At 31.6% G+C, this 9,131-nt stretch overlaps 1 long non-coding RNA gene across 1 annotated transcript in view; it reads left to right on the top strand.

Moving 5' to 3' along the window:
* The first annotated feature begins 4,481 nt into the window (after positions 1–4,481).
* The window catches only part of LOC117169606, a 17,463-nt gene continuing 12,813 nt past the window's right edge, over positions 4,482–9,131 (top strand). Inside the window, exons 1-2 of the long non-coding RNA XR_004466688.1 lie at positions 4,482–4,606; positions 6,349–6,497. This is a non-coding gene — a long non-coding RNA (uncharacterized LOC117169606). The remainder of the gene's footprint in view (positions 4,607–6,348; positions 6,498–9,131) is intronic.

Here is a 9,131-nt window from a genome sequence, read left to right on the forward strand (position 1 = left end):
ATGTTCCAGGACTTCATGTGAACGTGTCAGGCTTTCTAGGGATTGGAGATGAGTATCTACGAAATAAAATCATATCAATAACTTCTATTTCCAAACCACCGTCACCCTCCCCGCAGCGCCCCAAACATGACCAAAAAATAAAGAAATACATTTTTACGTATTATTGTTACTCTTTAGCAATTTTCTTCGTCTTTTTTAAACAAATAATTACTAATGGACAATTCAAATATTAAACATGACTTCTTAAACAATTTTAAGTTGTTTAAACAAATGTAAATTATTAAAACATTTATTTACGCCTACAAATGTTAAAAAATCGTATTTTGTGATTGAAATGCAGTATTTCTTCATTGTTTTAAGTAATACATTTTTCTAAAAAAATGATGTACTAAAGAAAACAATTATTTTATGTCTATTTTCAACATTTCTAAAAATTGAGCCAGGCATCAACTTTCTTTTGAAATTAATATCCTATGCTACGTTTTGTTGCATAATGACACAATTTTGATACTTATCTTTTAAATTTTCATAAATTTATATTTGTTTAAACAATCTTTATTTGCTGACGTAGTTTTTTCCGATAACTAAAAAAATTAAATAAAATAGAACACATACAATTATTTTTTTCGTTGTATAGTGTATGAAAAGAATAAACTAACAACTTTTTAATGGTATAAACATATATAATTTGTTTAAATAATTACTTTCCCAAAAAGTTTTAAAATAGTATTTTTTAATTAAACCTAATATTAAATGATTTTGAGGAGTAGCAAAGTAATTTCACATACTTCTGTAAAATCACACAGTGAAGTGTGTGATGTTTACAATGATACAATATGTAATTTTCCGAAACTTTGTAATTTTACACAAATATTTTTTTACATTGTAATTAATCGCAAAAAGGTAGGCATAGGATACTATTTTGAAAAGAAAGTTGATATCAGGCTCCATTTGTAGAAATTTCAAAAACAGACAATAAATAATTACTTACGGTCATGCGACGTGTGGTTATCCCAAACAGATTCCTCCTTATTAAATCCTGCCGCATTAGTAACAAAAAAATAAATGACTTTTTCGGGCAAACGGTACAACCTTCAAAAAGAAAAAATCAGACAGAAGATTTTCAAGTAAAGAAAAGCTATAAATTGGTTACAAATTGGTTTGTGCTAGGATGCGTGGTTTTTTTAAATAAAAAACAACATTAACAATGTTTAAAATATAATTTTTGGACACACGACACGAAATATGAAAAATGTTGAAATAAAAAAGTGTTTCATCCAAAACAGAGCTAAAAATGTGTCATGATTTCCTGTTGTGGGACCGTCGTCTTTGATTTATTCGTAACAATTAGAATTATAAATATCAAAATTAGATTTTTTGGTAAACGATACAAGTTATGAACAGACGATTAAGAGATAAAACATATCCACCCAAAAAATATCCAAAAATTTTCTATGAATAATTTTGAAACTAAATGGATAAATTTTATTTTAATCGCGAAAAACACGCTCAAAAATCAGAAAATTGAGCAGAAATGTATTGAAATAATACATGTTTCAGCGTACCCAATAATAAAATTTGATGCAAAATAAGAAACATATATTAAAATGATTCCAGGCCGACTTCAAGAAATACGTGTAATGTAAATTTGATATAAAACTATTGAAAATAGCGTATAAAGTTGAACATTTTAGGCCCAATCCAGTGTGAAGTACGACTATTTATTAAACAATTTCTCAGCAATTGCGATTCATCTTCACTGAGGTTTTCTTCTTCGCTTTGAAAACCGCTGCCGCCAGCTATGAACGAAACGAACCATTTATACAAGGAAATATGATAATAACTGTTTTATTGCATATAAATACATTTATATTTATTATTAATTTATTAATTATATTATTATTGTCTTTAATTGTTGTAATTTATTGCTCTGATTGTTATGAAGCTCAACAATTTGTATTTTAAAATAGCATAATAGTGTCTCCGAATATAGAACTGCATTAAAAATGCACCACGAAGAATTTGTAATGCCTACGCCGATGACCCACGCTGGGTCTGGGAAACTTGACACTCGTCACGGTAATAAAGATCAAACGTATCTCGACGACAAAACATAAACTTTGACAATAATAAATAATGGGTATTTTGAAGTAAAGCGATTTTGTTGTTTAATTTTTATAATCATATTCATCTTTATTACAACTTTCTACGATAATCAGAAGCTGAGAACGTGACACTGATTATGATTATTTATAGCAGAATAAGTTATTGTTTTAATTGAAAGTGGCTGACGCCAATTCATTGCACAAGACTTACTTTATTCGTGTACTAATTTTGAGCACACCTTCTTTCAAATTGCTAAAGATACAGCAGGTGATTGAAAAAATGGGAAAAAGAAGGAAAAATGCGAATGACTTGGTAAATATTAACATTTTGAACAAATACTTCTTATTCATCTTGGAGTATACCTGTAATAGAGTACCTTTTGTCTCTTAATAATTTTCGAAAAAATCACTTGTTGTCAATAAAAGGGCTTTTTATTGTTATAGTATTTATTTAATCGATGTTTTCTCCAAATATATCAATTTTATCAAAAAATTATATACCAATGAAAATATGCATCTCCGGGAGTGGACCAACTTTTGTTTCATACTTTTTCCTGTAAAATCAATTTCAAGAAATTTCACCTGAGTTTCCGGCGACTTCGAAGCCGCCTGGTAACACTTTTGCATCCAGGTAAGTGCCTGGCAATACGCAGGTGCTATTTCTAATGTCAGCCCCTGCATGTACACCAATTTTCAACCTTATCCGAGTCACGTAAGTTAACTACCAAAAATTCGCACCTTTGACAGGTCGCCACAGGTGAACGCATCCACTCACACCTGCCAGGCACCCATTTTTACGTTCCTCATCATCAGACGAACATCTCATGTGAAAACTGGCCTTATCCGTATCACGCTCCCATTTACGTTGTCAGCCCACGGTATAGCAGTGGTGTCCGTCGTGAGAGTCCGAAATGTGACTTACGCGCATGGCAACCGTGGAGCACTCGCGTGGATACAGTAAACACGTCACTTTTACATATTCTCGAGCATTTCGAAGCACTCTTTTGCCGTCGCGCGCATCAGCACCGTGTATCGCGGTGACCACAGCTGTTTCGTTCTCTCCGTGTATCATTGGGTATGTCTACATCACTTTCAATCGAATACGCGCTCACTCCTGGTGTTTCATTATCAACTGAACTTCTTGAAGTGTAATTACAAATCACTGCATCCCAATTCACACCGGTCTTCAACACATCAAGACTATTATTGGAAAGACGTTTCTGTATAATACGACGTAGATGCCGTGTTGAATAGCCGCATAAGCTTGGTGTTTTTCTTTTCGGAATCTTACCCATGACGTACTAACAGCTCTCTGAAATAACTTAAAATATTGTATTTCCATACATCTAATTTTTACAGAATTTTTGCACAAGGAAAATAAACGCCATTTTAAAGTGTTGAAAAAAACACCCTTTAAACGAAATCACTATTTATATATCAAACAAACGAGTTACAGTGTTGCTGAATAGACGTCTCCTCGCTGATAGGTCGATAACAATAAGACAATTATATACGAGTACATTTATGGTCAATAAACCATAATAATTTAGGGAAATATTGACGCTGAAAAGTAAAAGCAAATCATGATCGGTCTACATTAATTTTCCTGTAATGAAGCTCCTATCATTTTTTCTCTATTACAGGAATAATTATACGAAAAAAACCCGCCCACCTCGCGGGCAAATACTCTTCGCGCACGGCTCGTTTCCCTCGCAAATTTGAGCGCGCCTGAGGCGCGCGACTGTTAGTTCTCGCGCTTCCCGCTCGGTAATACATTTACCTCGCGCTCTGCGGTCTGTCTTTGTATATTCCCCACACTTGTGCACAGATTTTTAAAAACTAAATGTCAAAGCATCAACAACTATCAAGCATCAATAATGTGGTGATAGTAAATTCTCTTTTGTTAAAGCTTCTTCGGCTTTAACGAACACATTCTCATCACGTATATCGTGCTTCGCACCCAAATTTGTCCATCAAATTGTATATAATATTCATTAATGTTTAATTGTCTCGTTTAAAAAATGCCAATTCTTAAAAAAAAATTGTTAAAAATTTATTGCAACTTTTGCCAGTTTTTCAAAAACTGAATTTGCTTATTTCCAATCTTATTTTTACGATTTAAACGTTACATATACGGTATACACATTAGCCTTACCTTTTTTTAACTTCTGAATTATATCTCAAACCACAGTGACCCACTAAACTTTGAATAATGCGGGGTTGGGATGGCGGGGCGATTAATTAGTTTTAACCGACAGTAATAGCTGGTTAGTGTTTAGATACGAAACTAACAACTTATTTTTCTTTTTTTTCTTTTAACCCATTTATATCATTTACATCATTCCATGTTCATGGAATATACGTCTGCCCGTGGCATGGCGACATGATCAGTGTGGGCCGGCTTCTTAGAGTATCTTTTCGAGCTCGACAAAACAGGAACAGAAGGAATTATAATAAATAAGGATTCTCAAATATACCAAGAACCACGTCACAATTAGTAGGTAAGGTTACAAAAAATTGTTTTTAGTTTGTAGTGTTTCATGAGATGTGACGGTAGGCGTGCAACAATGTTTTCGTCGCCAAAAGATAGAGTTACTATTCGTCCGGATCTTTCCGCAATTTTCTTGGTGCTAAATGAGAATTATGTTTATAATATAATATTTCAATGATTACACTTTTTATTTCTGTAAGTGACAAGCCAAAAATTTTTTTATAAAAAGATAAGTAAAGTGTTAATTTCATATTCAAGACGCTTCAGAATGGGACATAGCTTAATAAATTACTAATAATAATAATTGACACTTTCACACTTTCATCTTGCTAATGCAATTATTTTTCTACGATGTTGGACAAAATGACTCTATAAGTGTGACTATTTTCTGAAATTGCTTGCTAATTGCTACTGTTTTTCCTCTTTGCCTTTAAACATATTTTTTAATTATTTTGCTGATTGGCTATACAATAACATCCGTGATCTCAAAAATGGAAATTTCGAAATATTTCGAGATTTTTAAGACATTAAGGAATTTAAAAATTTTAAGGAATATTACATATTTTAAGAGAATTCGCGGGATTTCAATGTATTTTCAGGAATAATTGTATAGATTTTTCTAAACCAACGAAATATAGAAGGATCTCCGATGATGAGAGATTTAAATAGTTTCAATGTATTTTAAAGGATATGGAAGATTTTATGATATATTGCAAGGTTCCAAGAACTTGCATGATTAAAAAAAAGGTCAAGGGATTTAATGAAAGGTGTATCAAAAATACTTAACGATTTTAAGAGGCTTTAGGGAATTTAAAAGAATTTCTGGATGACTTAGGGAGTAAATAAAATTGAATAAAATTTGGAGGGTCTGGCTGATCCATTAATGGCTGCTTTGAATTTTGAAATTTCAACTTCAGATTTGTGATTCGTTGCCCAAAATACCACCGGGGATACATTTTGGAGCCGTGGAACTTTTTTATTTTTTTTTTATTTTTGGCCAATATATTATATCCGTCATTTTAAAATCTAACGTCAAATTCGTAATCGGCGACCCACAAAACCTATGAGAACCCATTTTGAAGCCAAGGGACTTATTTTTACATTTTTTGTCTCCCATATTGGGCCGCCATTTTTAATTGAGAAATTTTCAAAAAAAATAGTTTCAAAAAAGTCCTATGTAAGGAAAAATCTATAATACTTCTAAGGATTGAGTAATTTTAAATATTCAAAGGATTTTGAAGGTTGTAATTTATTTTAAGGCTGCGTCTAGTTGTCTCAAATTCCGGGATAAATGGCGTTTTTTTTTCGTCTCGAGCTAGTGATCCCGAATTTCGGGACGACTAGCCGGAAATCAAGATAATGCTAGTCATCACGAAATTCGGAACGAATAGCCTATTTTTACTATTTGGCTAGTCGTCCCGAAAATGGTGCGTTTTATGAAATTGATCCTTTTAACTAAACAAAAATTACTAAAAATCTTAGTCATCCCGAAATTCGGGACAACTAGCCTATTTTCACCATTTGGCCAATCGTCCTGAAAAAGTGCTAATGGTGTGTTCACACCATTGTCGCAGAACAAAATCGGACTAAAATTTTAGTACTACTTTGTCCTCCTTTTCTTATGTCTATGATCTACTTTGTCCCTTTTTTTAAAATCCGGTTATCATTCATTCCGAAAATTTAATCTGGTCTACTACTGTTATTTCAGTGAAATAACTGGGAATTTTTGTGCATAATTTTCTAATCTTGCAGAATGTTGACGAAGGAATTTGCTGTGATTAAATTTGTGGATAAAGGATTTGAGGTTATTTGAACGAAATGGACGATTTTTAATGAGTTGGATACATGGACTGATGAAAACGGAAAACCAGGGCCGGTTAAAACCGTTTGTTGCTATGCCCGTAAGTTACCTGCTTCTTATAAAAAAGATTCTATTCGTAATTTGTTCTTTTCTTATTCGTATATTTAAAGTAGCTTGCTGAGCATAGACTGGCCGATGAACCAGACATTTTTCGAGACCAGGAAATGATTGTGAATTTATTCTTTGGCAAGGAGTTTTAAAAATTTTCAGTCAAAAAATCTACCAACCCACTTTTTTTTAACTTTTTCAATTAAGAAATCATTTAATTTACAAAGAGTTATTCTAAAATCGTTTACTCTAAAAATGCCCCATTTCATGTCTTGACTTATAAGCATACATTTTCAATTACAAGATTTTTTAGATTAAGAAAAGTTAAACATTGAAGTTTCATCCGAATTTTCTTTCTCAAATGTTAAAATTTCAACACTTGTCTTAAGGGCATGTGATACTTAGAAAATTTCTGATTTTACAAGTCTTAGGTTCCTCCGACTTTTTTTCTAGAATAATAAATATTTTGTCTTAAAAATTTGGGAAATGATAGCGAGAATGCTAACGGACGTCCCTGCACACTTTTTTTTGGTTAATTCAAAAAAATTTAATTTAGTTAAAATTGATTAATTTCCATAAAACTTAAGAATTAGTATCGATTTTATCAGTGTTAGATTCCCCTGGCCTTTATCCTAAATTAATAAATATTTTGTCTTCAAAATCTTAGGAATGATAGCGAACATGCTAACGGACGTCCCTGCACACTTTTTTGTGGATTGAGGCCATGTGGCGAATGGGTCACGTGACCAGATTCCTACCTTACCGCCACCTTTCTTATTTCCCAATTTATTTTCACGCGGAGCGTCACATCGAGTTGACAATTTGGGATAATAAATAAGAAGCACTAAGAAAGATGGGTCTGATCCTGAACTTTGATCATTATAAAAAAAGCAAAAAAAATTATTCATAACAAAAAACTTTTTTCATAATTATACAAATTTATGACCAGACCCATCATTCTTAGTGCTTCTTGTTTAGTAACCCAAATTTTGAACTCGGTGTGGCGCTTCGTGTGAAAATAAGTTGGGAAATAAAAAAGTGACGGTAAGGTAGGAATCTGGTCATGTGACCCACTCATCACATGGCCTTAATTCCAAAAAGATTTAGATTTTGCTGAAAACGTGTGTGTATATATCGAGGTTTGGAGCGTTACTTCCAAACTACACAATATTTTTGGCCGAAAACTTTAGACTTACAGATAAACATATTAAGTATGTCCCGGAACTAACCTTGTTTGTAGGCAATCAAAAAAGTTTATTTCATAAATAATTTTAAAATTACCGGAAAGGCAGAGATGAAAAACGACGTAACCTCAAAATAATGCACATGCATACAATTTTTATTCAGCACAATCATTTTTTTTTTTATTATCCCTCAAAAAAGAGTCCGGGACTCCGTTATGATATTTTATAGCATCTCCGAATTCAATTTTTTTAAATTTTCATTTGTTTGGAAAAAATCTGGGGAACTGTACCCGATTGACCACACGACGACATGCCCTTAAAGTATTAAAATAATAAACGCGTTTGAATCTGAACATTTCTTATGAAAAGAAAACAAGTTTTAAGTTGATCTAGTGTAACTATAAATTAATTAATGATTTTTTAAATTTAGCTTTACTTCGAGTGTTGAAAATTTAAAAAGAATTCGCTTTACCTGACGATTCTGAATCTGCTTTAAAATGACCAATTTGCATATTTTAAGGTTGAACAATTTAAGTGTTTTAATTCTAGAGCCTTAGTAGTTTAAGAAAACGTGACGTTCTATTGCAATTTCATCAACTATTTTCAATTTTTAAATAATTTAAATCTAATAGATTAATAATTAAAACACTTTTGTTCAATTTCAAATAGAAAATTTTTAATTATTAAAAATTGAAAGTGATAAATTTCAATTGTGAATTTTACATTTTTTCACTATTACCTTTAAAATTTATAAAATTTCGAAGTTAAAAATTTTCGTTTTTAATGATATATAACAATTAAATTGAAGTTTTGGTTCAGATTGGAGGAGGAACTTTTTTCTTTCTACACTTTTATTGATACAGGCCAATTTTGCATTTTAAATATTTGTAGTGAGTTCAAAAGCAGTACATTTTGATATTTAAGTTATGTACAATTAGCAGAACCACATTTTATGTTTTTAAGATTTGAATGCGGTTAAAGTATAGAAAACTTGGTTTTCAGGTTTTCTTGAAATAGAAAAGGAAAAATGTTATATTGTTAAGATTTTTTATAGAGTTGGAAGGGACGAAATTTTTATAATTTTTTCCTAAATGGGAAGGAGCGATTTTTTCTGTTTAATATTTTTATTGAGTTTATGGGAGGAACTCTGTTTTACGTCTTTTTTCTGAATTGCAAGAGGGTAACGTTGTTTCAAACATTTTTATTGTGTGTACGGTTGGCAAATTTGGTATTTTTAATATCGAGATGAAAGGAGAGAAGTTTTTATTTTTAATATTGTACTGAATTATAAAAGGGATATGTTTAATTTTATACACGTTTTCAAGTGTGAGGTTAAAGAGAGGATTAGTCTTGGTACAGAGCATTACAAATGAAATAGTGGGTTTATATATTGTAACCATAAATAATTGAACTCTTTTCACGTAGAAAGTGTTAAAAGCTAC

Source organism: Belonocnema kinseyi, chromosome 3 (assembly GCF_010883055.1).
Source record: "Belonocnema kinseyi isolate 2016_QV_RU_SX_M_011 chromosome 3, B_treatae_v1, whole genome shotgun sequence".
Taxonomy (NCBI): domain Eukaryota; kingdom Metazoa; phylum Arthropoda; class Insecta; order Hymenoptera; family Cynipidae; genus Belonocnema; species Belonocnema kinseyi.